The sequence below is a fragment of the Tachyglossus aculeatus genome, chromosome 24 (genome assembly GCF_015852505.1).
Source record: "Tachyglossus aculeatus isolate mTacAcu1 chromosome 24, mTacAcu1.pri, whole genome shotgun sequence".
Taxonomy (NCBI): Eukaryota; Metazoa; Chordata; class Mammalia; order Monotremata; family Tachyglossidae; genus Tachyglossus; species Tachyglossus aculeatus.
The window spans coordinates 16,905,949-16,927,145 of record NC_052089.1 but is presented as its reverse complement, the minus strand read 5'-3'; the positions used below and the strand labels follow the sequence as shown (position 1 = coordinate 16,927,145).

The following is a 21,197-nucleotide window of genomic DNA, read 5'->3' as shown; positions in this document are numbered from 1 at the left end:
GGGGAAGTTAGATGGTGATCAGGTTGTCCCCACGAGGGGCTCACAGTTTTTAACCCCCATTTTACAGATGAGGCAACTGAGGCACAGAGAAGTTAAGGGACTTGCCCAAAGTCACACAGGTGACAGTTGGCAAAGCTGGGATTTGAACCCATGACCTCTGACTCCAAAGCCCGTCATCTTTCCACTGAGCCACGCTGCTTTAACCCCCATCTTACAGTTGAAGAAACTGAGGCCCAGAGATGTTACGTGACTTGCCCAAGGTAACATATCAAGCAGCCGGTCGAGCAGAGATTAGAACCCAGGTCCTCTGACTTCCAGGCTCATGGTCTTTCCACTAGACCACACTGCTTATACTTGCATAGAGAGTAATGCACTAAGGGCAGCAGATGGAAGTTTAGTTCTTTGTGACAAGAGCAAATGTAATTCAGTTTTGGCCTTAGATCTGTTTACTTGCTATAGTGCCAAATTTTACTTTCCTTTGTAACAACCTTTTCATCTTATCATACTCTGATGTGACTGCTAAAAGAAGAACACTAAGAATAGCTATGCAGCTTCACAAAGAGACATGCCTTCCCAATAACTCTTATTTCTTCCTATCTTTACCTTTATCCTCAAATGGCTTATTTTTCTAGGTTCTTTTGATTATGATATTTGTTGAGCACTTACTATGTCTCTAGCACTATTCTAAGCACTGGGGTGGGTACAAGTTAATCAGGTCAGACACAGTTCCTGTCCCTCGTGGGACCCACAGTCTACATAGTAGGAGGAACAGAACAAAAGAACAAAATGAATGCCCATGTTACAGTTAAAGAAACTGACAGGGAAGGGTATTGACTTTGCTAAGATCACACAACGGGCAAGTGGTGGAACCTGAATTAAAATTCAAGTCCTCTGGCTCCCAGGCCCAATCTTTATCCACTAGGCCGTGCTACTTCCCTAGTTCAAATAAATGCCTTGTGTTAAGGAAAATTTTACTAATTATTCCCTTTTGGCAATTGGAAGTCTGATTAAATTACCAAACTATTTCACCATTGATCAGTTCCACATACCCAGGTTTTTCTCATTAAGGCTGATGAAGAAGCATTGGTGAGGAATGATGGAAAATGAGACACTCAGAAGTACAACTCCACCCAGAATGGGTTCAAATTGTGGGATAAGGTCTGTAGAGCCTGACTTCACGACTTCAAGGGTAGATGGTTTTAGAGCTGTTCGTGAAAGTCCCAGGAGCATGGTTTTTATATATTTTATTAATATGGTATTTGTTAAATGCTTACTAGGTGCCAAACAGTGTTCTAAGCTCTGGGTAAGGTCCAAATTAATTAGGTTGCATGCAGTCCCTATCCTGCTTGGATCTTACAGTCTAAGTAGGGGGAAGAACAAGTATTTAATCCCCATTTTACATTTGAGGAAACTGAGGCACAAAGAAATGAAATGACATGCCCCAAATTACACAGCAAGCAGTTGTCAGTGCCGAGATTCAAACCCAGGTCCTCTGACTCCCAGGCCCATGCTCTTTCCACTGTCATCCTGCTTCTCATATTTGTGTAGAACAATTTAAAATTCTAATAAAAACACAAAAATGACGTAAAGCCTAATTCATCACTGTCTCTCTCAAAAGTCTCCTTTATTTTTCTTCTTTCTATTTCTTATGGACTCTACTGTATCAGAATATTCCTTGACCTCTCACCTTTTTTCAACCCAAGGGACCCTTCTTCCTGAAACACTAATCATTCATTCATTTCATTCATTCAATCGTATTTATTGAGCGCTTACTGTGCGCAGAGCACTGTACTAAGCGCTTGGGAAGTACAAGTTGGCAACATATAGAGATGGTCCCTACCCAACAGCAGGCTCACAGTCTAGAAGGGGGAGACAGACAACGAAACAAAACATATTAACAAAATAAAATAAATAGAATAGTAAATACGTACAAGTAATACATATGTACAGACATATATACAGGTGCTGTGGGGAAGGGAAGGAGGCAAGGCGGGAGGGATGGTGGGGGGAGAGGAAGGAGGGGGCTCAGTCTGGGAAGACCTCCTGGAGGAGGTGAGCTCTCAGTAGGGCTTTGAAGGGAGGAAGAGAGCTAGCTTGGCGGATGTGCGGAGGGAGGGCATTCCAGGCCAGGGGGAGAACGTGGGCCAGGGGTCGGCAGTGGGACAGGTGAGAACGAGGCACAGTGAGGAGGTTAGTGGCAGAGGAGCGGAGGGTGCGGGCTGGGCTGTAGAAGGAAAGAAGGGGGGTGAGGTAGGAGGGGGCGAGGTGATGGAGAGTCTTGAAGCTGAGAGTGAGGAGTTTTTGCCTGATGCGTAGGTTGATTGGTAGCCACTGGAGATTTTTGAGGAAGGGAGTAACATGCCCAGAGCGTTTCTGCACAAAGATGATCCAAGCAGCAGCGTGAAGTATAGATTGAGGTGGGGAGAGAGAGGAGGATGGGAGATCAGAGAGGAGGATGATGCAGTAATCTTGGTTTTCCTGGCTCAGTTGTGTGCTGGTTTTTCTCTTATCTCTTCTATTCTTATTTGACACTCTTTTAGGGAACTCATCTGTTTGTATAGCTTCAAATACCACTTCTCTGCTGACGACTCCCAAATATCATTCTCTAGCCCTAACCTCTCACGCCCTCTGCAGTCTCACATTTCTTCTTGCCTCCGAGATGCCTTCATGTAGGTGTCTGAATGGCACCTCAAGCTCAGTGTATCCAAAATTGAACTTATCTCTTCCAAACTCTCTCTGTAAAATAACTGCCCATCACAGTTGGCAACCCTACCACACTTCTATCTCTCAAACTCATAACCATGCCTTATCCTTAACTACTCCCCGTCTTTGAACACCCAAATCCAGTCTGTCACCAAATCCTAAAGGATACATTTCCTGTATCCCTCAGCCACCTTAGCACTGATGTATATATTCTTTTCATTTTGTCTTTTATTTCTTTCTCCCCCCCCTTTTACTTATTTTATATTCGATATTTTGCTATGGTTGTTAGAATGTAAGCTTCATGAGGGTAAGTTAAAACCATTTTCTTTTGCTTTTTCCACAAGTTCCTCCACAGTGGTCTGCATGTAGTAACCTTTTTAATAAATGTCCTTATGTAAACATGCAAGGTCCTCACGGGCAGGGATTGTGCCAATAAACTGTACTTTTCCAGACGACTCTGCCCAGAGGAAACTCGATAAATACCACGGATTGATTGTGTTAATGATGATGATGCTAGTCATTAGAAGGCAATAGAACAAATTATTGAATAAAAATTCCTTAAAGTCAGTGGTCAGTAAATCAAATACCTAGTTTTCAGTTACTACATTTATAAATAAAAATGAGTAGTTGATCTTTACCCCTTCCTTCCAAACTACTAACATTTGTTTGAAGTAAGAGGTCTTCTCTAACTTAATGCTGTGATTTTTCCAGCTAGAAATCAAATTGCTTTGTTTTCATTTTTAGTAACTCCAGTTAGGGTTTATCTTTCATTCTCATAGAATGTATACCAAAGTCAATTCAAGTTTTTTATAGCTTTATATAAATAGGACTCTTAAAAGTATGTTCTATATGATTGCAATTTGCACAAGATGGAATATGTATCCTTTCCAGATGATGTAAACAAAATTGATACTCTCAGATTAATAGTTTTTCAGAGATTGTATCAGTGATGCTTGTTGAAGATTAAAGCATTTATAGGCTAAAAAATCTGTCAAGTTTGGTTATGCATCTGAGATCTATTTACTGAACCATGAACATATTTTTATTATTTTCTGTGGGGAAAAAAACCCTCGCACATTGAAATGAGTATTGCATGTGATTCTTAAAGCCAACTAAGATAAAAATAGGAGGTGTTTGTGCAGTATGCTCATATTTTCATCTGAAATTGCAGTACTGAATTGTCATCCATCATAGCTCTAGGACAACATGTTTTCCAAATGTATTTAAATATTTCACAGAAATCAAGCAGTGTGTTTTATTTCAATTTATTAAGTGTGGCTGAATGCAAGAATTCGTGAGGGAACAAAATATAAAAATTCTAAATATAAAAATGATTGAGACCCTTTTGGGAAAAAAGAAAAAAACGCCCTCTTAAGATCGCATCCTTATATATCTGGATGCATACCAGAGTCCATGCTAATACATGGGGGGAAGAGGCAATCACAGTTGAGGTATGTGTACAGCATTTATTTACTATGCACTAAGTACTGGGATAGATACTGGATAATAAGATCAAAAACAGTCCCTGTCTCATATGGAGAAGCAGTATGGCCTAGTGGAAAGAGCACGGACTTGGGAGTCAGAGGACATAAGTGCTAATTCTGGCTCTGCCACTTGTCTGCTGTGTGACCTTGGGCAAGCCACTTAACTTCTCTGTGCCTCAGTTGCCTCATGTGTAAAATGGGGATTTAGACTGTGAGCCTCACATGGGACAACCTGATTATCTTGTATCTAGCCCACTGCTTAGAACAGTGCTTGGCACGTGGTAAGCGCTTAACAAATACGATTATTACTATTATATAGGGCTCACAGTGTTAAAGAGAACAAGTATTTAAGCCACAGTTTACAGATGAAGAGAATCAGTGCCCAAGGTCAAATAGCAAACAAATAGAGGAGCTGGGATTAGAACCCAGGTCTTCTGACTTTGTCTTGTGCCCTTTCCACCAGGCAACACTACTTCTCATCAATGAGCTGTGTTCTACCTCCCAATTTTTTGGAAAGAGCAGGCTGTCACAAAAACCATCATTGTTTTCTTTGTCAGTATCATTTATTAAGTATCTACTCCAGGTTAGAAACTGAGAGAATTCACAGGAGAAGAAAAAGGCAAGGTCACTACCCTGAAAGTCCCCCCAATAGCATAGAGAATGAATTGCGCCTTCCCCTGTGTCAGTCGAATAGCGATGCTTGGCTTTTCCCTATTCACAGATCAATACATGATGCTATGAGTTATGATTCTAGATAGACACTCTGGAAGAGGTGTAAAAATGCAATTCTCCCAAGAGGCATCTTAACTTTTTGGTCAGAGATCTTAGTCCTGTATAAAATCTTAATCTCATAAACATCTCTGCCTGACTAGTGGGCTTTTGTGTGCTATCCTAGATGGAATTTCCAAATGTCCTCCAATGATAACCCCGATGGGAGTCATTCAGCATATATAATTAAGTCAGTGGCTTGGCAAGGCATGGACAGCAGCCGGAAAGGATCTATCTGAGAAAAGGACTTGGGAGTTAAATTTCAAGTACAAGTACCGTAGTGTCCCAAGTCACAGATTGCACTCAAGATCCCAGAACAGAAAAAGCGCAATAATATGATGGTGATTATCCACCCCCTCCCCAAATAAATTTTGTATTTCTGCCAGTTTAGAGTTGATCAGTATGCTTTTTGGATGCCTTTTCTAGGAATATAAATCTCAGAAATGCCTGAGCTATGGGAACTTTCTTCTTTCTGATTCCATCCTCAAATCCCACCCCAGCTCTGCCTCATCCTCTCCTGCTGCACCTAGGTCTTAGCTGGCAACAGCCTTGGTCTGAAATGCTCTCCATCAATCATGCCTTCCTCCTCTTCTGTCCCTCTCCCCCCTCCCTTCCCCCTCAAAAAAGCTTTAAAACGTGGTCCCCTTGACAAATTTAATACTATCAAGTATACTCCAATTCAGGCTTCACACGGAGTATTCTACCCCAAAATTATTCTATAGAAAAGTCACTTGCCCTTGCACACTTTGCTGCTAAGTGTGGTTCCCTAAAAACTGGCTGCATTACAGTGAGTATACTGGAGAGCGCCCTTTTGGATCTGCCAAGAGTTAGTTAGAATTTCGTAAGTGCTAGGTGGGATTCCTTGTCGTCACCAACTCAGTTGATTCTGGAGTCCTGCAAAGAATTTCTAACTGCGATGTTTATAAAAGTTTGGAGATATTCTACTCAATCCAATTGACAAAGACTGTTTAGAATCAAGTAATTGATATTCAAAAGGATTGATGGTGCCAAAACAAACCCTGATTTCTTCTCTTTGCTGTTCCTTTGGAATGGGATTCTTGAACCAAGTATGTACATTTTTTAAGCTCTCAGCTGAAATAAGATCAGATTTCCTGTTTGTGTTTTGGGGGGAAATATTGGTTTACATTCATTTGTAATACTGCTATGTCATTGAGCAAATGCACAACTTAGTGATTTATATGAACTGACCTCTTTAGCCTGAAAGATCTGAGGCAGATTGCAATTGGCAGTTTGGTAAAGGAGTCTAAATTATTTGCTTTCATGAATTATCCAAAAAATTGAAGTGTAATTGATGAAAGGAATTTGTAGTCGAGCGTATTTTTCATGGAAATATAGTAAACCACAATAATTTATGAGGCTTGAGTAGAAATTTCTGAATAGCTGAAATTTCACTTTAAAAATTAAAATATCCTTTAGGTATTGTATGTATTTTGATTGTCTGAAATAAATTAGAAGTATTAGAAGTTATGTTGGTCCTTTCCAGTTGTTGGTCCTTTCCAGGTAATATTTAAAATTAATTAGAATATACAGGCCTAAATAATTTTTATATGATGTTATTAATCTCTCAAACATAGAATTTATTTTTAAAACATTTATAGCGATTCTCTTTTGATATTCTCGAACTTTAATATCAATCAATGGAGTTTTATGGGGGAACCTGTATAACTCAATAATGAAAAATGTACGGGAAATAATTAACTGGGTTCTTGGGATGTGAATAACTTGTAATTTCAAAGAATACAAATAGGTATTTGTTAAGAACCAGCATTCAGGGTAACTTTAATGTGGTGAGGATAAAGATGGGATTCAAGACCATACAAATTTTGTTAGAAATTTTGGATTTTGACTTTTAGCTGAAGCCTTTAGAGTATATATTTCAAGGTTTTATGTACCAAACAGATTAATATTGAAAACAGTAATTGCATCTATTTCTTGGGTCTGTTTCAGACAGCAGTACTTAAAAACACTGAGGATTTTTTTTAGACTTTTTAAGTTCCATGGAACACCGGGGGATTTATCTTTTATTTATCTTACCTTATCCTGATGTTTACTTCTCTTTCCACAACAATTAAAAAGACTGCAACATTTTTGGTAAATTAACTGGGCAATATTAGCACTGGAATATAAGCAGTTCTGTAACTAATACTCTCAAAAGGACATTGCTTTACTTTGTGGTACAAAACTGATTATTGGCAGGGCTTGGAAAAACATATATGTCTGTTTAATATATAAAATATGAACATTTGGGACAAGGACTGTGTCTGATCTCCATATCTTGTATCTACCCCAGCTCTTGGCATATAGTAAACACTTACCAAATATCATATTACTATTATTATTACTGTATAATTTTACCTCTGAATGTATCACCTTTAAATTAGATATTACACCAACACTTGTATTTAGTTCAGTGATGTAACATTCTGAAATAGGCAGGTACTTTTTTCTCTTAACGCATTCATAAGCAGATGAACCTACTTGAGTGTCAATCAAAATAACCTATTTTGAAGGAGAATTTTAATCTCAGGATTCCAGTTGGTTATCTGCCTTATTCTAAGCAAGGAAATCTCTTGATTTTATTTCTTCATAAATTAGCATCTTTAAACAAAGAACAAGTGAAGATGAGGGTACTGAAGCTTGCATTTATAAGCACATTGATATTGAATATATACATATATGCAAAATAATACACAAGTCTCCTGATGCCTAAAGTTGCATCCTGGAGATAATTTGAAGGCGCATTAACACTTTAAGTTCCCTACTGGAAGTGCATTACTACATATTGTGCATCACCTGTAAAAAATATATATATATATTATTCATATTTGTAATTAATTCATTCAATCGTATTTATTGAGCACTTACTGTGTGCAGATCACTGTACTAAGCACTTGGGAGAGTACAAAATAACAGTATAACTGACATTCCCTGCCCACAATGAGCTTACAGTCTTCAATGAAATTGGGATACAATTTTAATATTTTGTACACTGGGATATCATTGTATCAATTCTTTACCCCAGTCCTGTATGCTGGAGGGATTTACTTACTGGCATTTGGCAGGCTTTCTTGATAGGGAAAAGTGGGCATAGCTCTTCAGTTCAAGGAGGAGGAACCCTCATCAGCTTACTGCTTATAGAGAAAAATGAAAGTAACATTTCTTTAAACCTCATGCCTCCATGTCTTTACCTTCAGAACAATCACATTAGGCTTCACTCCTTGCTTCACCTTTGCTATATGGCCTTAAATGTACTGATATCAATGTATATCCATTTTGCTGTGCAAACCGTGTGGTGAAAGGATTTGGTAAATCAGCACAACTTTGGACACATTCAAGAAAAAAGAAAGCACAAATACTCAGCTGTTTCCAACATTACCAAGTCATATGAGACCCTGGTGGAAGTAGGCTTTTTCCCTTTGTGGTTTTCCCTTCCACTTTCCTGGCCTTCTGTGATAACAGCCGAGTCAGTAGTGAGAGGAGTTGCGCTGATGTATTAACTTCTCATTTTCGTTGCACTGTGTTGAATTAAGGGCAATCTTTGAGGGGACCTGTGTGTCTTTACAACATCCAAAAGAGCCCATTGAAGGTTACCAAGAGAATTATAGGGAATGAAAGGAGAAATGACATTTCCCAGGAGGTAAAGGAACTGACTTCAGACTATCAACACTTAGAACAGTGCCCAGCACATAGTAAGTGCTTAACAAATGCCGCCATCATCATCATCATTTTGCACCACAGTAAACTGCGGGGCTGAATTGAGCCCACCCCCTGAGTTGTCATGGTAGGAGCAGAGAGAGATCTCGGGCTCTTTTTCTCTCCTGACCCTGATTGAGTGTGAAAGTTTTTCATCTCATTCTGTAGAGCTGGCTCCATAAGGGTAAATGCCAATTTAGCTGATAGGTAGGCCAGGGAAATGGGGTTCAGTGATCTGTTTGGGAGTTTTCTGATGTAATCTTATTTTGTCATTTTTAAAGCTCTCTTCAAATTTACTTTTTCCATTTGTATCTCAGTCAAGTGTTATTTGTTACCAGATGTTGGTAATCAGAGCTTCATAGTTTTTCCTAGTACTCAGGCAAGAGTTTCCTTTCAGATTTTGGACAGAGTCCACATTCTTTTAATCCCCTGGTTTGTGAAATGGTGGCGGTGTTTTTTAATTCTAGGTATCATAGTGAAGTGCTTCCTATATCTTTCTACATCTTACTCTGGAGGTAGTTGTGTTTTTCATAATGGTGGCAAACAATAATTAAATTAATGCTAGACTTCTGTGTTTCTAAGACTTTAAGAAAATTCTAAGCTTCATAGATTGCTTCTTCCACCTCTTTCTTCCCTTTCTCTCCTCTCACCTATTCTCCTAATGGAGACTGTCATACTCAGAAATGTGTATAACTAAACTATCATGTGATTTTAGGGACAAGTAATGATCTGCTTTGCAGGTGAGGATTTTTGGACCAGGCAGTCTTGGAAAAAGTAGTAAGAAAGCAGTGCAGTGGGAGCATTCAACAAATTAATGTACATCAGGACCTGAAGGCGGTAACAGGGGAATGTGCCCTCTTCTTGGCTGTCATTCTCAACTAGTAGAACACAGTGATGATTATTTCTTACAAACTTTAAAAAGTTTTAATTTCCCTTGATGAAGTGGGATTTATTGTTCTCATAAGAAGTTTTCTTATTAAAGGCAGTGAGATGGGTAACTGCACAAATTAATCAAGTACATAGGTACTCCCTAGTGTTCTTTTAACCTGATCTTTTAAAAAAGTCATTTTAAAACACAGATACATATGCTGTTGTTATTACATAATGCAACTGAATTCTTTGAATATGATTATGAAGAATTCCAAGTTGCTCCATTACTTATTGTGTAGCGATAAAAATTCACTTATGTTGAAGGTGGAAATGAATCCTCCCTCTAATAATCATTATGGCATTCATTAATTACTTATTATGTACAGGCATTGGAATATAAATAAAATAATAAGATTAGACACAGACGCTAGTCCCACAGGCACCATCAGGCCCACAATTTTTGAGCGAGTGAGACGAAGTATTTTATCCCCATTTAACAGATGGTGCAGCCGAGACACAGAGAAGTTAAATAATTTGTCCGGGCTCATACAGCAAGCAAATTGAAGAGCTGGGGTTAGAACCAAGGTTTCCAGACTTCCACTTTCATGTTTTTTTTCTCTAAGCCATCCAGCCTGTAGATGGTAAAACATAGAAAATAATCATGAACGAATGTTGCCAAGTTTCAAATCCCGGCTCCACCAATTGTCAGCTGTGTGACTTTAGGCAAGTTACTTCACTTCTCTGGGCTTCAGTTCCCTCATCTGTAAAATGGGGATTAAGACTGTGAGCCCACCGTGGAACAACCTGATCACCTTGCAACCTCACCAGTGCTTAGAACAGTGCTTTGCACATAGTAAGAGCTTAATACATGCCTTTATTATTATTTTTAAATTATCTCTTGTTGTGTATTAGTTGCAGAGACAGTAGGTTACCCTATGGAATAATTATGTATATAGGTACATAGATCTTGTTCATTCATTCCTTCACATTTATTGAGGGCTTACTGTGTACAGAGCAGTATACTAAGTGCTTGGAAAGTACAATTCAGGAACAAATAGGGACAATCCCTTCTCACAAGGGGCACACAGTCTAGAAGGGTACGTTGCAGCAGCTCACCTCTTCAGACCGCCCCACAGTTGCGGTAGCCTTGTCCTCAGTAGCTGGGGGAGTCATATAAATAGTAAGATTATTTGCTGTTAGTGTATCTTAAAGGAGCAGAATTGTTCCTGCAAAATGACAATTTACAGGATGAAACAAGCAGATTAAACATTTTTAGCTTTCAATACTCAAGCTTTCAAAGCAAAAAACATTCAATTCCTCTTTCCAAAAGTTTCAGCCTCCCTGGAAGAGTAAACCACAATTTGCATAATGACCCACACAATAGAGAACAACTAACATTGTGTTTAATATCCACAGCAGTGAAATATTTGACTAAGGCTAAAACACAGTGCGTATGTGAGAATGGAAAATGTCAGCGTTATTATATATTCTCTTACCCTTTCAAAAATAGATAACCATGTGCTGGGTATGATACACTTTTTGTGTTCATGTACATATCTGTGAAAAACAAACACTTTAAAAGGCAAAATACTTGATGAAATCTAGGTGATGTTCAGACATTTAATACATTCCTTGACATAAGAAAAATGTAATAGTTGATTTCATGTGGAACATCAGAAGCAAGGTTCTTTTCCTCTCTTTTTAGAAATTAATGAAATTGTCTCGCTCAAAATATCTCAATTGTTATTTTTCCATGGGAAAAAGCCTTAAATCTAAGACTGAGAGTTATGTTCATGACATTTTTTTTTAAATGCCGGGTTCCAGGGTCCCCAGCAGGGGGTTTGGTTATGATTAATGATTTACAATACTTGAATATTCAGGTTGGGAAATGTGCTCCAGCCTTTTAATTGCCAAACTTTTTTTTACCTCCAGCTTGCTTTATGACAGCTTGATTTCACTTTAAGCATGTTATTAATGAAAGTGGATTAAAATTAATGTCAAAAATTGGGAAGTGGCTTCATTTAAGGCAGTGATAAATAAGAGCAAGCTCAATTTTTAAAATCCCCACAAATGCTAATCAGTCATATCCTTCTCTAGTGGTTTGTTTTACCCATTTCAGAGTTGGTGCCCAGAGATGTAAGCTATGATTGTGCAAATGTATAATGTATTTTTTCCACCTTTGAGAGCATATGTGTGCATATTTTCATAACTCAGAATGCAACACAGTATAATAAAATATCCTTGGCTGCTACTTCCCTGTTGATTTGCAATCTAAATAGAATAAGTTATATTAACACACTTTCTATAAACAAAGACTATCAGGAGGAAGTATGTTTGTCATTAATCTATTCTGTGATAATTCTAATTACCTATTTAATTTCAAGTCTTAAGTTGAATCCCTTTTTTTCCACATTGGTGAACAGTTTTTTCAAATGTGCTTTCAGCCGAATAATTCTTTGAAGATCCTGCCACACATATTTGCTACTGGTTTATTTCCCTTGCTTGCTTCATTAATCACATTTTTAAATTTAGTAATGGAATAACTACCTTGTGTTATTGTGTATTCAGATGGCAACTACTGAAATAGGTTGTGTTAATTGCAGTCGATGGTAAAGTCCATTTTTTTCCTCAGAAGTTTGAACTTGAAAATTGATATTTAATCAAAACTACAGAGCTCTCAACAGTGCTGTGCACATAGTAAATGCTCAATGAATACCACTGATTGATTGACTGGTAATGAAGAGTCTGGGATATAACTTTTTCTAACAAGTTCTCCACTAGATATCATCCTTCAGTATCCTACTTGCTCTTTAAATATATTCCTTCTCCTGAATACATACTGGCTTTACTATTTCTCTTTGACTCTGTTGACCTCAGAACACACAGTTTGAGCCCAAAGTCCCTTGGCTAAATCTCTATCTGATGATCATATCATTCATTCAATTGTATTTATTGAGCACTTACTGTGTGCAGAGCACTGTACTAAGCGCTTGAGTACTACCTATCTTAGAAGTGTGAAAAAGAAAAGCAAATGAAGCAAATAAGGTGAAAGTGAGAATCACCTTTTAACAGCTAAGAACTAGAGGGCAATAAGCGAGGATTTCAAAGAGCTTCATTTAAACTATTGTACAACTCGTTTGCCCTTTCCATTTATTGTTGTTGTTGTCTTTATGCTGTCGAGTCGTGTCCGACCCATAGCGACGCCGTGGACACATTTCACATCTCTCCCAGAACACCCCACCTCCATCTGCAATCATTCTGGTAGTGTATCCAAAGAGTTTTCTTGGGAAAAATACGGAAGCGGTTTACCGTTGCCTCCTCCTGCGCAGTAAACCTGAGTCTTCACCCTCGACTCTCCCATGCCACTAATGCCAAGCACAGGCGAGTTTTGATTTGTCGCAAATTGCCTTCCACTTGCTAGCCACTGCCAAAGCTAAAAATGGAATGGATATGCCTCTTCTTGACCCTCCCTCCCATAGTCGAGACTGATAGAGAACTGGAAACTCTCCAGATGCGACCCTGAGAGGTACGCCATTTATTTGCATTCTCATTTCTGGCAGACTCATTTTGTTTTCAGTCTGGCCCATTTTTTTTTTCAGGCTACAGGTTTCTTGGTCCCCCACTCATGTGCTTTGTTTAGAAAACCTGAGTTATACCATTTGACATATTTCTCATAATATATTTAGCCTATTCCTAGAAAAATGTTTTATTAACTCTGATTTTAAGATGAGTACACCATAAAGCAAAACAAGTTGGTAGATTTAAATAGATATGGGTCGCAACGGGGAAAACAATTGTTGCTGCTCTACTCAGCTAGACTATCCTCAGATAGCTAGAATGCTCACTGAAGTGACAATCCGGAATGTGCTGACAAGGTGACTTGGGAAAAGCAGGCAGTGGGGTTGAAGAATATGCCAGCTTTATAATAACTAGGTGTACATAAATAATTATAGTATGTGACAGTTTTAGTGACAACCCAGCCCTGGGTTGAGTCAAATCAGCATATTGAAAGAAAGTTGGGGGGTATTGAGTTGAGAAATGACAGAAATAAAGAGAAAACATGGGAGCAAAAGACAGGCATCCTGTCTAAATATGGCTAATATTAAATGCAGGTGATTATAGCATTTGAAATTAAAATTAAAAATAAACTGTGATTCAGTTACTTTAAAATTGCCAAGGTCTCTCAGCTGCACATTTCACCAGGTGCTGTTGCAGTTGTAACAACAAGCACATCCAGTGATTTAAAAATAACATTCATGGATGTCACCCGATGTCACTCCAAATGAGAAATGCTGTTCCCAATCAAAGAAGATTCTTTCTTACACTTAGCTCTAGTAGTAGCGTGGCTCGGAGAAGCAGCGTGGCTCAATAGAAATAGCACAGGCTTTGGAGTCAGAGGTCACGGGTTCAAATCCTGCCTCCACCGACTGTCATCTGTGTTACTTTGAGCAAGTCACTTAACTTCTCCATGCCTCAGTTACCTCATCTGTAAAATGTGGATTAAAACTGTGAGCCCCCTGTGGGACAACCTGATCACCTTGTAACCTCCCCAGCGCTTAAAACAGTGCTTGGCACATAGTAAGCGCTTAACAAATACCATTATTATTATTATTATCATCATCATCATCTTTCAGGTTTCTGCTACTGGTCCAAATAGTATTGATTGCCTGGAGCCTTCAGTGGGATTGAGTGCTTCTTTGTGTGAAAGAAGTTTGTGGGTGACTTTTAAAATTTAAATCAGATTTAAGAGAGGCAAAGATAATGTTTCACATGACTCTTTTTTCTCAACTCCATAATATCTGCTCTTCAGGCACACACCACTCTTACCAAACAATTCAGAATTTTAGCCGAGTGTGTTACTCCAATTTGTGGTATATAAATAAATGTGGATAAGATACTTCATATTATGTAAGACGGTTGTCTCTGAGAATTGTAAGTTCCAATTAAGGGAATAATAAATTAGGCATCCATGGGCCCACACTGTTCAGTTTTCAGTCTTACATAGGCTGAGCTTCTCTGGCAAAATCAGAGTAGGACATGAAACAAGTTGCTGCCCACTGAATTTCACATGCCATTAGTTTCAAATTCAACTAAGTTCACTTAAATTAAAATGGAGTTCCAAAGAGTGTTATTGAAAATGTAGCTGTACTGTTCCAAATGCCATAAACTGATCTTCGGTTTTGATTTCCTAATTTTCCCAAGAAGTGACAGAAGGAAAATACCAGTATAAGGTTCAAAGAAGATCATATTTTTGTGTGTAAATATTCTTCCACAAATATTTGTAAGTTAATGTTTGTCATTATTTTTTTTTTTTTCGGTGAGCCCTACAAAGGTTAGTCTTGTCAAATATGCCAATGCAGCAGAGGTCTCATCTGGAGGGTGTCTGAAATAAGTATTTGGAGCTCACCACAATAAAACAATTAGGATTTTAAACTCAGACTCTACTGGGGGAAAAAAGAATGGGAATCCAAATAAGCACCTGAAATTACTATTACTACTAATAAAAATAATAATTGTAGCATTTGTTGAACACTTACTTTCTGCCAAGTACTGCATCAAACACTGGAAATCAGTTTGGACACAGTCCCTGTCCCATACAAGGCGCTCTCAGTGTACAAGGAGAATGGTTACTTAACCCCCATTTTACAGATGAGGAAACTGAGGCACAGTGTCTTGCCTTAGGTCATACAGCAAATAAGTGTCAGAACTGGGGTTAAAATCCAAATCCTCTGAATCCCAGGCCTATGCTCTTTCCATTAGGCTATGCTGCTTTCCTTAGAAATAAATAAATTGTTAGAAATTTGAGATAAAAGGATGGCAGATTGTGACTTATTTTCTCAGCTTTGTGTTTGAAACACTGAGAAATTATATTAAATATTTATGCAATTTTCATGTTTGGTCAAATTTCTCTTTACAAGACTTCATTACATATTCCATATTTATGTATTGTAGTTAGTATGCAGAAATCGTACATTTTAAATATGTTGCCATAAAAAAAGAGCTTTCATGCAGTACTTTACTTCTGTCATGCCTTTGATCATTTGATAATTACAATTATTTTTGCTATATTTATAATTTGCACAGTTGAAAGAAGTGCTAGGTTTGTGAAATAAGACAACATAAATTAGTTCACTGCAAGGGAGATTATGCAAAATGAAAATGCATTTTATTGTAATTTAAAAATTCATAAATATTCCTATAATTACAGTTAGATTATTCATGGAAGACCTTGAGGAACAAAATTACTGGGTTTAAGTGTAAACAAACTTTCATATCCATTTTGGAAATGTATCTACAGGCTTCCTTTATAATATGTCCAAATAAAATTAATGTATTTTAAACAAATTTTAATGAGAAAAACAGCAAGCACTCTATGGGCCCTAAAGCGTGAGTTTTATGCTTTCCATCAGTATTCATTTGTCATTAACTTCTTGAGTTTCTTCCCTTAAATTTGGCAGTCATCATCTAGAGGAGGGAGTTGAATGCCCTGCCTGGATGAGCTTTGTGAGAGAAAGAGTATAAAGTGAAAAGAACAAGGAACCTAGAAGAGAATCCTCCTCTAGGACTCTCTTAGGTAAAGGATAAGGGTACAGTTCCAGAATGAGATGTGATGCAAAGAGGCCGCCTCCAGGAGGCCTTCCCAGACTGAGCCCCTTCCTTCCTCTCCCCCTCATCCCCCTCTCCATCCCCCCATCTTACCTCCTTTCCTTCCCCACAGCACCTGTATATATGTATATATATTTGTACATATTTATTAGTCTATTTATTTTACTTGTACATATCTATTCTATTTATTTTATTTTGTTAGTATGTTTGGTTTTGTTTTCTATCTCCCCCTTTTAGACTGTGAGCCCACCGTTGGGTAGGGACTGTCTCTATATGTTGCCAACTTGTACTTCCCAAGCTCTTAGTACAGTGCTCTGCACACAGTAAGTGCTCAATAAATACAATTGATTGATTGTTCAACTACTGAGCACTGTGGCCATTTAGTCTCAAGACCCCTTAATCCCTTCTTCTCTTGTCCTAGGGCTTCCATTACTGTGCAAATATCAATCAGTGGTATTTATTGACGATGATGGCATTTGTTAAGTGCTTACTATGTGTGAAGCACTGTTCTAAGCGCTGGGGGGGAATACAAGGTGATCAGGTTGTCCCACGTGGGGCTCACACTCTTAATCCCCATTTTACAGATGAGGTAACTGAGGCTCAGAGAAGTTACGTGACTTGCCCAAGGTCACACAGCAGACTTGGGGCAGAGTCTTGGGACTCCCAAGCCCGTGCCCTTGCCACTGAGCCATGCTGCTTCTCTGTTGCTTATTGTTGCTTCTTGTGTGCAGAGCACTATATTAAGTGCTTTGGAGAATACAGTGACAGAGTTGGTAGACGTATTTCCTGCCCACAATGAGTTTATAGCCCAGAAAGGGAACCCAAAACGGGGCAGAGCACCAGAGTAGAAACTAGGTGACCTGCCGTCTGAGTAGGAAGGAGGACCGTCAGAGAGATTCTTCTTTCCTCTGACCCTTGTGGTACATAGTGTTTAGCTATGCAGTGCAGTGTAGTACACTATAACAAATAGTATGCTAAATCCTTTTCATTTGTAAGATAATTCCAAGTAGGTTTCATAGCCTCTTTAACAAACTGCATATTATTATAAAAGTAGTATTTGTTAAAACAGGGACCTAAATACGTGACGTTTAACACAAATTTGAAATACAGCTCAAATGAAATGGTCAACTGTGTTTGGCCTCTACTGAATTATCGATAGTTGTGTATGGTACTTTTGCCACTTCCAAAGCCATGGTACATAAGTGTATATTATTTTTATATGGAGAGTCATGTATCTTTTTTCAGCCCATATTTTAAAGGGAGGTGATTCAGTTCCTAAACTTAAAGGCAACTGCTTTTTCCCATTAAGCCTTTGTGAAAGGAAATTGTAGTTATTAGTCAAAAAAGTGAATAAAATCGGTTATGTACTACATACTGATCTTGATATTTTTAAAAAGATCCTTATAACCTGCATGGTATCAAAACAGCTGCTGTTCTGTAACCCTTTTTGTATGCACTAAACTATATTTCATTTGTAAAAATATACACTTGTCACCTAAAGACCATAATGCCTATGACAGTTTTACAACCTAAGATTAGTATTGTAGTACACACACCAATACTCTCCAGTCAAACACATACGTAGATGTTATAGTCCAGTTAAATATTGCATGGAGTTTCTGAGTCAATAGTTATTTATATATGTTAGTATTATCAGTTTCAAATGACAGCAATCACTATATAATTTCGAAGAGGAACATTCTTTTCTTTCCTTTTTGTCAGTGTAAAAATGGTAAAAAAAAAAAAAAAAAAAATCCGTGAATGAAGGGCAGCAAACAAAACATATGAAGCAACATAGTTGTCTGCTTGGCTGGGTAGATTTCGACTGCATTTTCTCTTCATATGTGCACAGGGCACACATAAAGACCAGTTGAAGGTATTTCCAGGTTTCAACTGTGCTTTAATCATGGAAATAATCTGATTTCTTCAGCCACTGTTAGGACTTGGATCTAGTTCTTTTTATCTGGATTTACTGTTAAAAATGTGAAAAGCGTTAGGATGTGGTCATACAGATAAAAGTCAGTTTTAGTCGTCATATTTCATTCATTTTGTCTGCCTCCTAATTGACCTAAAACCCCTCTGACCTGATTACGAACTGCTGCTGAAGCTACTGCTGGGTCTCTAATCAAACCTGCACCCTTTTTAAGTCTTCCTGCTTTTAATTTGGGTGACAAAGAGGGTTCTGGTTGTCAAAGCCTGAAATGCTAACTGGAATCAGGATGCCTGGAGCAGGCTCGAAACAGGTGATTGCACATGACTTCCCAAATGTGTGTCCTGACTTCACAGTCCAGTTCCTAGAAATGGTAGGTTGGTACTTTGGTTTATCCTGTGCAGATTCAATAGGAAGCAAAAGTTCCCTTGGGAAGACTTCATTTCTAAAATAGGCCGAGCCCATATAAGCACAGATCCTTCCTTCTCCTCCAAAGGAGACGCTGGCAGTAGAGACCAGTTTGACTGCTGAGCCACAGTAATAATAATAATAATGGCATTTATTAAGCGCTTACTATGTGCAAAGCACTGTTCTAAGCACTGGAGAGGTTACAAGGTGATCAGGTTGTCCCACGGGGGGCTCACATTCTTACAGATGAGGTTACTGAGGCACAGAGAAGTTAAGTGACTTGCCTAAAGTCACACAGCTGACAATTGGCAGAGCCGGGATTTGAACCCATGACCTCTGACTCCAAAACCCGTGCTTTTTCCACTGAGCCACGCTGCTTCTCAGCAGGTACAGCCCTGGGCCAACCTCAGGCAGGTGGAGCGGAATGAACTCCATGGGGCAGCAGGAACCTTAGGCTGTTTGGTGAAGGGGAGGCATAAGCATATTTTTTCTAAAGAAGAAATGGGATTGTGGAAGGAGGGGAGACCTTAATAGCAGCAAGCGCAGGTCCCACTAGACAGTGAGTGAGGCAAGGGCCCGGAGATTGGATGAGGTTTGTCATTAGGAAAAGGTATGTTTGCGAGTCCAAGGTGCTGAGATGCTACATAACTTCAGCTGGAGAGCTAATGGACTGTATTGATTTTCTGGACGGAATGCATTCTAAATTTACTGCTTCTAGGTATTGCCTCAGCAAAGAAATAATTGGGCTGCAAGGGACTTTCAAAGGTCACCTAGACTAGTGTATCTTAATGTAGCCTCTTTTAGGTTAACTGTAAGTGAAACTATTTTGGTGCTTGTTGGTTTTGTTTTGAATAAAAGGAGGAAATTAAGAACATCCTGTGAAATGCTATGTAATATTTATCTATTTCACTCATCCATGAAAGACAAAGTTGGGCTGTCATTCTGCTCCTCCATTGCCCTGTGTCAACACTTTGCACTTATGGTGGTTAGGAGAAATGAAGGGATGAGCATGGTATTAGGATGTTTTAGGGTGACTAGAAATTAGGGCTGAGGGAAATTTTATTAATGAAATGGCAATCCTGTGAAGAACATAATTAAAGAATAATGATGAAAGAGAAATGTGCTAGTGATTATTTTGGAAATGAAAATTAGAAGAAAATCAAATAAGTAATAGGTCCCCAAACAGAAATGATAGAGGCAAAGAATCCATTATCCCGTTCCAACACAATGGATAATAACTCTGAGGAAGAATCAGAAGAATTATATCAGGATCATATCCATCCACCTTGTTGGGAAAATTATCCGAATATCAAGTTCAAATCACTCGATCATTTATACCCTGCCCCATTTTGTTTTTTGACCTACAGTTGTGGAAACAGGCCACATAAGTGCTCCTAGAGATGTTTTTTCCTTGGTTCTACATTTTAGCCTACAACTGCTGTAAATCAATAGTTAATGAAAATTGCCAGCTGAAAGACCATCATATTCATCAAGTTATTTTAATATCTTTGGCAGATCTTTGAAAGGAAATCTTTTTTTAAGTCTAACACAAATCTTGGCAGTTAACTTTTTGTAGATTTATCAAAGAGTTTATAAAGTAATATTGTAATTAGTTCAAACAAAGCATTTTAATGGATATTAACAATTTTGGTTGTCATTCAGTTCCGCACTTACTGTGAGCAGAACACTGTACTAAGTGCTTGGAAGAGTCCAGTACAACAATAAACAGACACATTCCCTGAGCTAACAGTCTAGAAGGATGCTCAAGATTAACAGTAAGCTTAAAAAAAACTATTCCCATATTTTATTCTAAAGATGATTTTTAATTTGACAATATTTTGCTAATGTCATTTTAACTACATGCGGAAGAGGTGACAGACAGGAATATCACAATTGAAGTCGTCTTAATAGATGTGGCTGCAGTCTTCATTTAGCCTGAGTGTTTTCACCCATCTATTTATTTGTCACTTTTTTATTTGCTAGCTGCTTTATGAAAATTGCCATCAGAGATTTTCACAAGAATCCAGTAATTTAGTAATTTCATCCCATTTTACATCTTAAAGGAATGAAATCATTTATCCAAGGTTCTATAGGGTTTGAGTCCTTATTCAGTACAGTACTGTGTTGGAGAACACATGTTGTTGACTGACTGCTTTTTTCTCTCACAGAGAATCATCCTGCCTTTGTATTCCAAATCCAAATGGTCACATTTGTTTTCTTACCTAGATTATTTAATCTGGAATACAAAGAACCCATTGAATCTGGAATGAAAAGAACCCATTGAAATTGTAGGGTTCAGGGTCAAAAATACATGTTTATAAATGTTTTCAACTGGGAATGAAGAAGCCTTGTGTTAAGGAAGGAGTTAATATTCCTAGATTCCATACTGACAGTAGCATGCTAAAATGGGAAGTGCATTGGAAAGGATTAGGTAGTTGTATTCAACAGAGTTCATACTTCGCGAGGATGTACATGTGGGGAACTTACTTGGGTTTTCACTTAAATTAATCTTGCAGTAGTTGGACTGTAGCATAGTTGTCAAATTGTTATGCTGTTGATGATATTTGTTAAGCACTTACTTTGTGCCAAGTCCTGTTCTAAGCGCTGGAATAGATATAAGGTAATGGGGTTGTCCCACGTGGGGTTTACAGTCTTAATCTCCATTTTACAGATGATGTAACTGAGGCACAGAGAAGTAAAGTGACTTGCCCAAA

General features: G+C 38.2%; 1 protein-coding gene and 1 non-coding gene across 7 annotated transcripts in view; one reads left to right on the top strand and one right to left on the bottom strand.

The window, feature by feature from the left end:
* Positions 1-21,197, top strand: part of CADM2 (cell adhesion molecule 2) — an 861,189-nt gene that overhangs the window by 219,885 nt on the left and 620,107 nt on the right. The window lies entirely within an intron of this gene.
* On the bottom strand, positions 12,931-13,068 carry LOC119945316. Its single transcript, XR_005456187.1, has one exon. It is a non-coding gene; the product is annotated as a small nucleolar RNA SNORA7 (small nucleolar RNA).